The sequence below is a fragment of the Mustela putorius genome, unplaced genomic scaffold, assembly GCF_011764305.1.
Source record: "Mustela putorius furo isolate JIRA1106 unplaced genomic scaffold, ASM1176430v1.1 tig00000731_pilon_pilon_pilon, whole genome shotgun sequence".
Lineage (NCBI taxonomy): Eukaryota > Metazoa > Chordata > Mammalia > Carnivora > Mustelidae > Mustela > Mustela putorius.
In genome coordinates, this window is record NW_025421461.1 from 1,158,581 (window position 1) to 1,172,635 (window position 14,055).

General features: G+C 52.2%; 2 long non-coding RNA genes across 2 annotated transcripts; one reads left to right on the forward strand and one right to left on the reverse strand.

Annotated features, from left to right (window-relative positions):
- Window positions 1–1,557: 1,557 nt before the first annotated feature.
- On the forward strand, window positions 1,558–13,474 carry LOC106004101. The gene is made up of 4 exons (XR_001176964.2): window positions 1,558–1,714; window positions 4,143–4,292; window positions 7,783–7,839; window positions 11,471–13,474. It is a non-coding gene; the product is annotated as an uncharacterized LOC106004101 (long non-coding RNA).
- On the reverse strand, window positions 6,930–10,118 carry LOC123393053. Its single transcript, XR_006607753.1, has 3 exons — window positions 9,990–10,118; window positions 9,405–9,489; window positions 6,930–7,865 (listed from the first exon to the last, which is right to left on the reverse strand). It is a non-coding gene; the product is annotated as an uncharacterized LOC123393053 (long non-coding RNA).
- Window positions 13,475–14,055: the final 581 nt, after the last annotated feature.

A 14,055-nucleotide genomic window follows, 5' to 3' on the forward strand; every position in this document is an offset into this window, starting at 1 on the left:
CAAACAGAAGCTACATGTCCCCGCCACCCAGCCTGCACCCACCGGGGAAGGGAGTGCTGCTTTCCTCCTTGCTGTGCTCCCACTGAGTTCCCAGCTCCTGCTTGGTTAGCATTTGCAGATCTTCTGTATCCTCCAAGGACACCTCCTCCTGAATGTGCCTGGAAACTTCTCAGCTTGGGGGTGCTCCTGCAGCAGTCTCCGAAGCACCTTCTGTTCTCACACACCGACTGGCCATTGTCAGGAGCCTGTGGATGGACAGACGGAAGTGTCTGAAATGCAAATTCCCGGGCCTCACCCCAGAACTGCTGATGCAGAAACCCTGGGACTGAGCCAGCGATCTGTTGCACTGACCTCGATAGTTCCAGCTCTGACCTCTCCGGGCTACCAGAAAGCTGCAGGGGACTGGCGCTCAAGGCTGGGCAGCCCCAGGCTCTGATGGGTCCCACATTCTAACTCTTCTTGTTGATATTGAGGGACAACTTAGAGCAAAGTGCACCAACGTAGCTGGACCACTCTTCAGCCACACCCTCGGTGGAGATACAGGCTCCCTTGTGCCTCCTCCCAGTCAACAATGCCCCCTCCTCCAAGGAGACCTCTGCCCTGAGCCCCTCACCACTGATGGGTTTTGCTTGCCTGGGGGAACTTCATGTAAGGGGAACCATGCAGTTTGTGCTCTTTCTGGGTCTGGATTCTCTGGTCCTACTTAGTGCAATTTGTCTAAGGAGTGGCATGCAAGAAGAGTTTGCTCGTTTTCTTCTCTTTGCACATCTGCCATGGTATGAACCCACCACACTTTATCAAGTTAGCTGTGGGAGAACATTCCTTTCCAGTGTTTAGAGAATGCAGTAGCTCCTGGAGTGGACTTAAGCACTTGCTTCTCCTGAGTGCCAGACCCCTTCCAGAGCTTTCTGACTCCTGCTAAGCTAAGGGTGAGGCGTTTTCCTCTATCTCTGGGCCCTGCTGTGTAGCCTTTACTTGGAGCCCAGCGGAGGGAGCTGTTCTGCCAGCTCAGCTGGGAGTTGGTTAGTCCTGTCTGCTGGGGCCAAGCCAGGACAGAGCTCTGGGTGCTGTGACCCAGAAGGCCTCAGGCATGTGGTTTTAGTGGGCTGGGTACTGAGGCTGATGGCATTCTGTTGCCATCATCTCCTGGGGGCTGGGGCCCTGGCATGGGGACCCCCTGTTCTGCTCACAGCAGAGTAAAGAATGCTTTCTCCCATGACAGTGTGGGGACCCCCCCCCCAATGGTTTTCAAACCTGGGGAAAGTTTCTAAAACATTGCATAGCTGGCTGATTTTCAAGCAGAGGTAGGCAGAGGTTTGTGTGAAACAGTGAGTGGAGCTGTCTTTGTGCCAACAGGAGGGTCATCCTGGAGGTCAGATGATGGAGGACAGAGGTAGGGCCAAGACACAACTTCAAGTTCCAGGCCAAGTTCCAGAGGCCGGGAGGTGAACAGCTCCAACCGGGCCGTCAGAGTGGGTGTGGCCTCTTCAAGCCTCCCCAACTTGGAATTCTGCTTCTAGCTCAAGCTTCCCCGGGCTCCTCCACACCAGAGAGGTCCCCAGGAATCCAGGAAGGAGAGGCAGGTTGAGAAAGAGGGAATGAGTGGCACCAGGGCCCCGCCCCCACTGACTCACCGGAAGGGAATGGAAACAGGGCGTGGGCTGAAGCTGCCAGGGCCCAGTCTCGCCCTCTTAGGGCCTCACCTGGCTCAGAGGTGAGTCCCACCTGCCAAACCCTGGGAAGGCTCTCTCTTTGGGGGTAAAAGTCCCTGCTGCCTCCACCCAGGGAGGGTGGAGGGGAGCTGGGAGAGCAGGAAGAAATTGGGTTAACGATCAGGCAGGACTCTCTGGCCCAAGCCTGGGGTGCTGGGAGGCATCTCTCAAAGGAAGTTGCGAAATCTTCCTTGGGACTAATTTGGGTTTTGGTTTGGGGCCAACCAGCCTATCTTTATGGCTCTGAGAATGTTTTCAAGTAGTAGACATTCCTTCCAAGACATTGCTCAGCGAACACGAAACTCCTCAGCCCCTCACCCCTCCCCCTTCCCTGGGGCAGCCGGCTCAGCCACACTGACAAGGTTTCGAATTTGAAAAGGAAGTGATTGGCAGCAAAGAAGACAAAGGGCTGATTTCCTTCATATACAAATAATGGGGGCATCTGTGGAGTGCTCCGTACAGGAGGGCAGCCGTTCTGAACACTTTGTGTGCAAATAACCCCTTTCCCAGAGGATGACGCTGAGGCACGCTGAGGCTAAGCGGCCCAGCCATCCAGCAGAACGAGAACTTGACCCAGGCAGGACAAGGACAGAGAGAGAAAGAGCAAAGGATACAAACGGAGGATGCCCAGAAGGGAAAAAAACAAAACAAACTATATTCACAATCAAAGAAATCAACGCTATCCATTGGGGATGTCTTCAATTGGTAAACGTTGTAATGATTTATAATACTTCCGAGCTTGCCAGAATAGTGTTGAGCAGGTGCCCCGCTGCTGGTGGGCGTGTCCATTTGTACAACCTTTCGGGAATGCTGGATGGCTGTTTGGCAGGACCTACCAAATGCCTTTAAAGGCCAGCAGTTCCCCCTCCCCCCAACCCCCTACCCCTCGGTCCAGCTGTTCTCCCTCCCGTGAATCTTCCTGAAGAGACTGATCAGAGGCACAGCAGACAGGAACATATAAAGCTGTCCAGGGGCGCCTGGCTGGCTCAGTCACAAGAGCATGCATCTCTTGATTTTAGGGTCCTGAGTTTGAGCCCCATGTGGGGTGTAGAGGTTACTTAAATAAATTAAAACTTAAAACAATTCAGGGCACTATTCACACTGGTGGGAAGGCAGAAAAAATATGCAAACTCCAACAAAGGAGAATAACTAAAGAGATTATGGACAGATTTGCTAAGGAGTGATTTTTTTTTTAATTTTATTTATTTGAGAGAGAGGGAGAGAGATCACAAGTAGGCAGAGAGGCAGGCAGAGAGAGAGGGGGGAGAAAGCAGGCTCCCTGCAGAGCAGAGAGCCCAATGCAGGGCTCGATCCCAGGATCCCGGGATCATGATCTGAGCCGAAGGCAGAGGCTTTAACCCACTGAGCCACCCAGGTGCCCCCAAGGAGTGATTTTTTAAACCTGTTGTAATGACACACAAAAACGGCAGGATATAAGACTATTTTTTTTAAAGATTAAAAAAAAAGATTTTATTTATTTATTTGACAGACATTGATCACAAGCAGGCAGAGAGGCAGGCAGAGGAGTGCAGGGAAGCAGGCTCCCCGCTGAGCAGAGAGCCCATGTGGGGCTTGATCCCAGGACCCTGAGATCATGACCTGAGCCGAAGGCAGAGGCTTAACCCACTGAGCCACCCAGGTGCCCTTTTTTAAAAAATATTTTATTCATTTATTTGACAGAGAGAGACACAGTGAAAGAGAGAACACAAGCAGAGGGAGTGAGATAAGGAGAAGCAGGCTCCCCACTGAGCAAGGAGCCTGATGCAGGGATCAAATCCAGGACCCCAAGATCATGACCTGAGCTGAAGGCAGACACTTAATGACTGAGCCACCCAGGCACCCTTATAAACTGTATTTTGAAAGAAGGTGACATGCTTGCCAGTGAGCTCATTGAGGAGTCTTGAACTACAGCTGACCCTCGAACAAAATGGATTTAAACTGTGCAGGTCCACTTATTTTCAGATTTTTAAGATTTTATTTATTTATTTGACAGATAGAGATCACAAGTAGACAGAGAGGCAGACAGAAAGAGAGAGGAGGAAGCAGGCTCCTTGCTGAGCAGAAAGCCCGATGCTGGGCTCAATCCCAGGACCCTGGGATCATGATCTGAGCGGAGGGCAGAGGCTTTAATCCACTGAGCCAGCCAGTAACTCAGGCGCCCCTATTTTCAGATTTTTTTAAAAAAAATATTTTATTTATTTTATTTGACAGACAGAGATCACAAGTAGACAGAGAGGCAGGCAGAGAGAGAAGGGGAAGCAGGCTCCCCGCTGAGCAGAGAGCCTGATGTGGGGCTCGATCCCAGGACCCTGAGATCATGACCTGAGCTGAAGGCAGAAGCTTAACCCACTGAGCCACCCAGGTGCCCCTATTTTCAGATTTTTAAAAAATAAATCCAGCACAGCACTGTAAATGTATTTTCTCCTGCAGGGTTTCAGGAGACCACACTGTTGTCTTCAGCTGAATGTGAAATGCATCCCAAACTCAGAGAAATGGCTGTATAAACAGAGACCGGGGGAGAGAGAGAGCCGAGAGCACAGGAACCAAGGGAGACGAGACGAGAGCTGCAGTGTCTAGATGGTAGGGTGCGTGGGAGTTCTCTGCATAATTCTCACAGCCGCTCTGGGTGTTTGCAAGGGGCCATCATAGAATGTTGGGGAGAGTGGCAAGTTATTTCATCTTTCTGTTGTCTGTGTCTGTGTCTTTAAAACCAAGAACCAAGACAAAGAACACAAGTTACTTTGTTTTTTATGTTTATATTCAATGCTCAGGAATTCCCAGTGCTAAGAGGTGGCGGCCCAGGGGACCTGCCCCTAAGCAAGGGACGAACAGGCTGTCCTTGCGGGAGGGTGCAGAGCTCTGGCAAGCTTAGGGCTGGCCTCCGCAGGCAGAAACACTGAGGGTTCCTCAGGAGGAGCCCCTTACAGGAGGAACGGCTCCTGCCTTTGTCCCTCAGTCCCTTTTCCAGATGCCCATGTCACTTCTTAGCGAGCTGCCACTCAACTTGCAAGGCACCCCTTTGGGGTCCTTAGTGCTCCCCATTCCTTCTTCTACTTCCTGCCCTGCACTCCCAGAAGAGAGTCTGGTCAGGGATGGTGGGACTTGTGGAGAAGAAAAGAGCAGAAAGGGAGAGGAGGATCGTGTGGCCATATCTGTGCAGCAGAGGAGGGAGACGCAGCTCCTGGCCAGAGCTCTGGGCCTCTCAACTGCCTGGTTCCTGAGACAGGGGTCAGGCCCCTCCCTCTTCCTGTCTTATAGCAAGGCAGTACCAGTACGGAGTCCAACAGGTGAATGCAAATCCCAGTCTCACCGCTCCCTTGTGAGCCTGGACAAGCATTTTCTCCTTTCTGAGCTTTTATGGACTCATCTGGAAAATGGGGCTGTCCTGAGCCGTGAAGGAGAAAACCCACAACAGAGGTGTGCTGTGGCTTCTGCAGAGGGCTCCATAGTCAATCACTGACCTTCTACTCATCCGAAGTCTCCTATGTGGCCGCGATGCTTCTAGACAGAGAAACAGCGGGGAACAACAAACACTCTTTTGCAGTTTACAATCCGGTGATTTTTATTATCAGTTCATGTGGTCAAAAGCCCTTGACTTATTCAGAGGTTCTGGGGTTGAATATAAGACCCTGGACGTAGAAAAGCAGTGTAATCAGTCGAAAGGGCAAGGAGTGTCTGTTCAGATCCTGTCAGGTGCCGGAGCCTGGGTGCCTTCTCGCAGGGACGCTCAGGGGAAAAGGATCCCAGATTCCTTCTAGGAGCCACACAACAGGGCCTCCAGGAGAATGAGAGGGTCAAGTGCAGGACAACGCTATCCTCTTGTCCCTTTGGGAGCTAGTGTCCCTTTAGGGCCCCTGCCAAAACACAATGACATATTTCTGGATTTCTCTGCCTCTCCCTAGGGCCCTCCACTTCCTCTGAGGTGGCCTTGGTTCTTCCAGCCTGGCAGACAGAAGGGCAGAGAGTGCTCCTTCATCCAATGGGGAGGGTTCCTCAGGCAGAACTCTGAGGCCAGAGTGTCTAGAGGTTGCTGGTGGCCTCTGGCTGCTCTGTCTATGGACCCCACCCATGGCCTGGGCATATGCTATGTGAAATTTTGCACAAGAAAGATCTTTAACCACAGTGTGTTAAGACCACTGTCTCCAGGCCCTGTCTTCCCTTTCACTCTTGCCCTGGCACAGGGTGGTGTTAAAGTGGCCCCAGGCATTGGAGAACTACGGACACCACAGGGAGACAAGCTGGAGCTAGGGTTTCTTTGGGCCGAGTGGGTTATACTGACACAGTCCACAGGTGCTTCCTTGTATAGGTAAGTTGTTTCTAGCCATCTCAGTGTGGGTGGGATCGGTTTCCAGGAATCCTCCTTCCTCCCAGGGCAGACTCACCTGCCAGGTGTCAGTACAAGTTGGTTAAGGACCAAGGATGGAATCCTGTGGTTCCAGGTGGCACGTGGGTTAGGGATGAAAAGCAGGCTTGAAATGTAAGAAGTCTCACTCGTCAAGTATGCAAAATGTACCCGCAGTCTGTCTGCTCTGTCCCACACCCTGCCCGTGGTACCTGGGAAACCGGAAGGCCAGAGCTCGCTGCAGTGGGGCTGGGGGCACCTTTCCCAGTGGGGGGCTCCCTTCCCACCTCTGCCAACGTGGCTGATCCCAGAGGCTCTGCCTACCTTGAATGTCCTATTTCTCATCCTCGGATGAGATGTGTGTGTTGTTGTTGTTTTTAAAGATTTTTTAATTTATTTGACAGAGAGGGATCCCAAGTAGGCAGAGAGGCAGGCAGAGACAGAGAAGAAGAAGCAGGCTTCCCGCCGAGCAGAGAGCCCCGTGTAGGTCTTGATCCCAGGACTCTGGGATCATGACCTGAGCAGAAGGCAGAGGCTTAACACCCCAAGCCACCCAGGTGCCCCGGGATGTGTGTTTTTGAAGGAAAGACTGCAAAGTAGAGAATGCTTTGGAAAAGTATGTGATCTTTCCCTATTTGCCTGTTTTGAAAAAGCAGATTTCTCTTGCACGTGGAACTTTCACACTCACCACACCCCGCTGATTTCGATTTAATAGGGGGTATGAGTTTGGCAGTGGAGATGGACTTCAAAACAAAGACTTCGAAGCCACTTGCACTTCCTACACAGGACCTGGGACAAGTTGCTGAGCTCTGGGAGCCTCAGTTCCCCCAGCCTGTAAAACGGGAATAATCATGATACCTATGTCATAAGGCTTATTGTGGGGACTGGACGGGGTAATGCGTGCACAGTACTCAAATCCAGGCCTGATACATAGACACTGTTCAATACCATTAGCTGATTTTTGCTAATATTATTTTTTAGTAGTTTTTTTATATTATTCCCAACACCACTGTAAGGAGAGAGCTAGCACATTATAAGCCCTCTGCATGTGAGGTAAGACAGGGAAAAAATAAGGCCATGTGAAGAGAGGAGTGTCTTAATCACAGTTCCCAGAATCAGGTCCTGATTTAGGTGACAACACTGTACGCAGGAGGCAGATCCCGGGAGACTGGTAAAGGAAGGGGGGAACGCAGACAGAGGAGGCAAAAAAACCAGGTAAGGCTGTGAGGCTGGGGAGAGATCTCCCCAGGGCAGCTCCCCCATGACCCCTCAGGGGACTGAGCCATGCATTCCAACGTATCTCGACCTGAGCTAAGATGTTAGGCTTTCAGGCTCCCCAATGTGTTAGTCACCAACGAAGGGCCATCCCGGGTTAGGGACACTTCCAGCTCTCCTCAAGAAGGGAAAAATAGCTCCAGTCCTTTGAAAACAGGCCCCTTTGAAGAATATCAGGCATGGACAGTTAGAAGCCAAAACACACTCAGTCCAGGGCAGAGGTGCCCTGGAAATAGCACCTATTTTGAGATGGGACCAGGGCATAGCACAGAAACAGGAGCTGCTCCAGGACAGAAGTGTAGATCTGGAATTCAGAGATAGTGAACAGGCTTCAAAAGAGATGCGCGTGTTCATTCACAATACTCCGTCCTTGAATCCTGTTCTTCTCACTGAATAGCTTGTCCAGGAGTTCAACCCAGAGTGTAGACCACTGCCCTGTTCTCTTTTTAACAGCCGCAGTGTTCATGGAGTGGATATATTATCATGGAGCTCACTGTCTTCTATTGACGGGTATGTACGTTGTTTCCAATCTCCTGCTATTACCAAAACAAAACAAAACAAAACAAAAAATACTACGGTATAATATCCTTGCGGTAGTATCATCTGTACATATGCAAATGTTCTTGCAGGGTAAGTTCCTAGGAGGGCGTTTTCAGGGCAAAAGGCACGTGCACTTTAAAATTTTTGATAGTAGCTGTACCAGTTTACACTCCCACCAGTAATGTGTGAGAGGACTTGTCTCCCACACCCACGCCAACACAGTATTATTGAAGCTTTGGGTCATTGCCAATCTGATACACGAAAAATGGCATTGGGCCGTAGTTTCAATTTGCACTTCTATTTTGAATAAGACTAAACATCTTTTCATAAGTTGAAGAGTCATTCGTGTCTCCTGTTCCATGGACTGTTCGTTCATATTCTTGTTCATTTCCCTATTGCAGTTTTATTTGTCTTATTGACTTACTGGAACTCTTTACATATTCAGGAAATTTGAGTCTTGAGAAACATTACTCAAAGGTGGAAGCAGAAGTATATTCATCCCAAAGGCTGCCCATGAATTCTGTTACCTAAATCTCATGGCCTTTCCAAAGCTCTTTCCAATGTCTGGTTCTACACTTACTTCTGTGTGTTAGTTCATATTCTCTCAACACATTCTTTGCTTGTTTTGCTTCAGCTTAACTTACCAGAGTGGATTTCAGTGGTTTAAGGAAAACTGATGTATATTCCCTCCCTTACCAGATCAGGGTTCCAGGGAGAAGAGTGTGAGTTGTGGTCTCCTTCCTCTACCCAGGACTGTCTGCCTTCTATGCAGCATGTCTCACTACCAGGTCCAAGGTTACGGGGGACCCCAGCAAGCATTTTCAGGCTCCTCTACCCTGTCCTTACGTCTAGGTCACGGTCCCGATCTTTTCATTTGGAAGATGATAGAACTAATTGATCTAAAGAGAGCTATCCCGAGCTTTTCCAGTCCTGGGAATACAAACAGATCTCCCTTGACAATTATGTCTCTGGACTGTCACCTTCGTAGACAGAGACATGGCTCAGAGCAGACGGTCACCAGGTTGTGCTCTGAGTTAGGGGCACCCACCAGCCCGGAACATTCATCCTGGATTGTTGTTGAGTGTTTGTTCATCCTGTCGGCAAACATTCCTGAACAGCTGGGTACCGTGGCACGCAGACAGGGCCGTTCAACCAGGGGACACCAAACCCCATCTGAAGTACGGGGGACAGAGAGGCCATAGGGAGAGCGTCCCAGTGTAAGGGGGTGTTTGGTCAGGAGACTGTTCCCTGAGCCAGACCGGGGAAGAACCGAAACCACAGGGAAAAGTGGATGCGAGGCAGTGGGAATGGCATGCAAAAGGCCTTGAAGCAGGAGGAGGCCGCCAAGGAGCAGGAAACTGCTAGAAGGCAGCCTGGCTGGAAGCAAGAGCAGGAGGGGAGTCAGGCTGTGAGGCTGAACTCGGGTGGGATCCAAGTCTCCTGAGGCTTGGGTCACGGCTGGCTGCGCGGACCATGGAGACGAGATTTCATTCTGAGAATTACCTGGGATACCTGGGTGTCCATTCAGGTTTTACCTGCTTGATGTTGTCATCATGAGGGATGACGGGAAGAGGGGGGACTTGTAGGAAATTCCACTCCTCAGATGGCTTCAGAAAGGCTCTTAAAAAAAATTGTAGCAGAAGCTGTCATCGAACCCCATCCCAGGTTGCACCCAAGAAGTGCGTTCTCAGTGACACACTGCACCCCCGGGGAGCCTCAGAATGGAGCTTATCATCCCCAGCCCCGGAGCAGCCAACGGCGGGGGGGGGGGGGAATCGGTGGGTCAGCACCCACCTGGCTGGCCATGGGACTGGGCTCACTCTGGGGAGCTCTGCAGGGCAGGGAGCCCCAGGTGCCCACAGGGGAGGCCTGTCCACCAAGGTGCCCATCTGGGCTCTCCTCCCCACCCCCCCCCCCATCTCACCTCACCACGCATCTATGGGGGTTTTCTGGATCACCCTCACACAGGCCACCTGCACTCAGAATCTTGTCTTGGGGTGGGGGACCTAAGGCAGAGCTCTTGCAAGAGATCTAATGCTGTCCTATTCCCACACCCCACGGGGTGTGACTTGGGATTCCCACCCTGTAAATTCCACAAGTGGCTGGGGACCCATCCTTACCACTGAACTCATTGTTGAGTGCAAGCAGAGCGCCTACAAGTGGGAGGCTCATGCAGAGAAGGCCAGGGAGCCAGAGGGACTGAGGCCAGGGAGAGACTGGGCCAGCTCTCCTGGGCCCAGAGTCCAAAACCTTTTACCAGGTAACTGGGCCAAAGGTGTCAACATGGGTCGCTTTGTAGGGCTCCATGCTGTCCACAGCAATCCTGCTAAACTGGCTGGGGAACCTGTCTGGCTGGGTGCAAGGCCCCTGGGACCCTGGTCCACCCATTCGGGGCAGGTGGCTCAGACAGGGCCATGGAGGCATTCTCGGTTCCAGGCCCCTCCCTGGACAGGGCCCACTCCAGATCTGCCCTAGTGCCACACCCTGGTTCAGTCATTAGCTCTTCTAAAAACCAGGAAGGGACTCCAGAATCTGATTTTCCTCCTTGAACACTTCCAGCGTTCCGTGTCCAGCCAGGCCAGAGCTGATGATACAGCGACAGGCAATGTGGCTCTCCTGCCTAATTGGATGGGACTTTTGGCTTAGTCTGGGGGCCAGGCGTGAAGCCCATGTTCCCATCTTCAAAGCCTTGAGGTCTGGGCAGGGAACAAGCAGCGGGAAGCTCTGAGGGCCTAGGGCAGAGAGGCAGGTTGAGGGGGTAGATGGGGAAGGTGGCTCAGAGAGGGTGGCCTGCCAATACTAGTTCCAGCAGGGGACAGCAAGTGCAAAGGTCCCGAGGCAGGAAAGAGCAGACACTTTGAAACTCCAAAAGGGAGGCTGGCAGGGGAGAAAAACAGGGCAGGAGAAGGAAGCAGGGCCACATTGTAGGTCCAAGAAGCCACGGGTGACAAGTGACTTCTGGGTGTGTGGCCAGAACTAAATTTCTGTTTCTAATAGACTCCTATGCAGGCAGGACTTGGGAGCCGAACAAGATGAAGGTAGCCTGGTAGCCGGGCTGTACCCCTTTTCACCCCCCCATTGCTGCCCTATTTACACTTGAGGAAAGGGGTCTCAAAGAGGGGAAAGAGATGGCCTGAGGCTCCCCAAACAGCTGACCCCACAGTGTGCTTCTCACCATCCCACACACCTCGAAGTGGCTGCTGTGGTACCCTTCCTGTCAATGAGAATGTCTGGTCCCTCTGAGAAGGAAGATTGGAAGAGAAGGTAGGAGGAAAATGGAAGGAAGGAGAAGGATTTATCCCCACTTGCCTGGTGGTCCCGGTTCAGGGGCACAAGGCCTGTGGCCTTGTCTCACTCCCCTGTGTTCTCACGGGTTTGGGTTTGTTTAACATACTCATCTCCCTGGTCAGGAAGCAAGGACCCTGAACCGTGCACCAGAATTAAGAGGCAAGTGAAGGAATAAAGTCAGATCTCACCTTCCTCCGCTTATCGGCTCCGTTGGGCCCCAACTCCACCCACGAGGCCCAGTGTGATCTGACCTTGGATCTGACACCCACTGCGCTGACCTCACCTCCTCCTGCTTAACCCCTCTGGTCTTCAGGTTCCTAAACTGGAAGGAGTTCCTCCGAGATCCCTTCAGCAAGAAAGGGTAAGCCCAGCCTGCTGGCTCCTCGCCCAGGGCTCAGTCGACTCCAGCTGGTGCTTCCCACCGAAACCCCATCACCAGCAGCCTCCGATGCTAAGACTGGGGCCTCCGAGGGGCCATGCTCCCTGACATGGGCCCCAAGTGCTGTGGTTCTCACTCTTCTCTAGGGAGAAGGTTGAGAAACAAAGGTCCCTTGTGCTAAAAAAAATCTCTCATGTCCTCAAGCAAGACCCTGTCCCTTGCGGGCCTCAGTTTCCCCTTCAGTGAGGAGGGAGATGAGGGTCCTGTGTCGCTTTGAGAGCCGGCGATCTGGGGAGGCAAAGACACATTCCCAGAATCCCCCAGAGTCCTGAGAACGCCCACGCCCCTTGTCCCAGCAATCCTGAGAAAAGGCCAGGCTGATAAGGCTGTGGGTGGCCAGATGACAACATTCTTGGGACTCAGATGAAGTGGGCGGGGCCCACCCATTCAGCTGCACATAATTCAGGGCAATGGGGGCAGCAGCCATGTGGGCCACAGACAGCCAGCCTGCCTGCCCTTCCCGGCATCCCGGCATTTCAGGGATGCCACAGAAACCCGGGCCACAGCAGGGAGCCATGCAGTCATCTTGCAAGGTTTCGAGGAAAGAATGCCAGTCCTGTGGGAGGGGACACTGGGTCTGGCCTCCCTCCCACCCCTATCTTGGCTCCCTTTGAGGCTCATTCCCAGGAAACACTCCTGCACCTTCTCCTAGTCGGCGGGTGGGGCGAGGCCGGGGTTGGGGGGAGTCGGGGGGGGTGGCCGCATGGCCCTGTCTTTAGCCTGGGTAGACCAAGACCACTGCCTGCCCTCCTGACCACCTCCAGCCCACAGGAGAATCTGAAACAGCCTCTCCTCTAGGCCCAGCACTGCATCTTAGCCACCACGCCTAAAGTTCCACCATCACGGCCCAGTCCTTGACAATTACGGCATCACTTTGGGTGAAAAATGTCAGTTTCTCTACTGCAAATTATAAGTGGGAGGAAGAACAGACGGCTTTGTTTTCACGCATGGTCACAAATGCCCAGAGAAAGTGTCTGTGAAGCGTCTTTACAGTCCTCTGTAAAGAGGACCTGCAGGCTGCCCCTGTGGATTAGGGGAAGGGGGACCCCACCATCGGCTAAGCTGGAGAGTCCCAGGCTTTGGTCTGCTGCTGGTGCTGTGAGTTAAGAAGAAGGGTACGGGGCACAGGATAAACCTGAGCCGTGATAGGGCCCCTCACCAGCTGTGGGTACTTGGCCAGGGCTTTGCCTCTCTGAGGACTATTTTTCAGATAGGAGTAGTCCTAGTCCTCTTCTCCGTTGGGAGGAAGGAATGAGCATAACACCCAGAACCAGCACCTGGCGTACACTGGTCAGTAAACAGATGCATCACATCACACGGAGAGCCCCAAGCACATTTGACCTTTGAGCCCTTCTACCTTGCGGCCTGCCACCAGCAGACTCTCTCTCCAAAGGGGGGAGATCCTGGGGTCCCCGTTCCTAGTGGATGGCATTGGGGTGAGCACCTCATGAGGGAGTGAGCTCCCCATCAGTGCAGGAGGCAGGTTACCAAAGTCTGGCTGGAATGGGCCTTTGGATGGAGAGAGAGGAAGGCTGTAGGGACTGGGAACCTAGGCAGAGACTCTGCAGCCCAGCCCGCCCCACTCAAGGGATCATTCACAGTTGCTCTGAGAACTGATCCTGGGCTGGGCCCTGCCGGGAAGGCAGTAGGAAAGGCAGCAGACGTGGTCCCCATCCCTGGGACACTGGGGTCAGCAGGGAAGCAGGAATTTGAGCAAGAAGGCTCAGGAACACTGTTTTTCTCCTTAACATTCAACCCATCTTTTCCTTTCCAATGTCAGCAACTGCTATCTCGCTTCGATGGCTGGAGACTCATTCTCTGCCCCTTACAGTACACATTTTTTAAATATATTGATTAGCATTTAAAAATGATGAATCCTTTCAGATATTCAGAAAAGTATAAAGAAACATAACAAGGGGTGCCTGGGTGGCTCAGTCAGTTAAATGTCTGCCTTCGGCTCAGGTCATGATCCTGGGGTCCTGGGATGGAGCCCCACATCTGGCTTCTTGCTCAGCAGGGAGCCTGCTTCTACCTCTCCCTTTGCCCCACCCCCAGCTTGTGTGCTCACTCTCTCTCTCTCTCTCTCTCAAATAATAAAATCTTTTATTAAAAAAAGATTTTCTTTATTTACTTGACAGAGAGAGACACAGCGAGAGAGAGAGCACAAGCAGGGGGAGTGGAAGACGGAGAAGCAGACTCTCCACCGAGCAGGGAGCCCAATGCTGGGCTTGATCCCAGGACCCTGGGATCATGACTTGGCCAAAGGCAGATGCCCAACGACTGAGCCACCCAGGAACCCCTCAAATAAATAAAATCTTTAAAGAAAAAGAAGCACCAGATATTCATGTTTTCAACACTCGGAGTTAACAAATGTAGACATTTTGCCATGCTTCAAATCCTCCCTGTAAAATAAAATTAGGGGTGCCTGGCTGGCTTAGTCTGTAGAGCACGTGGCTCTT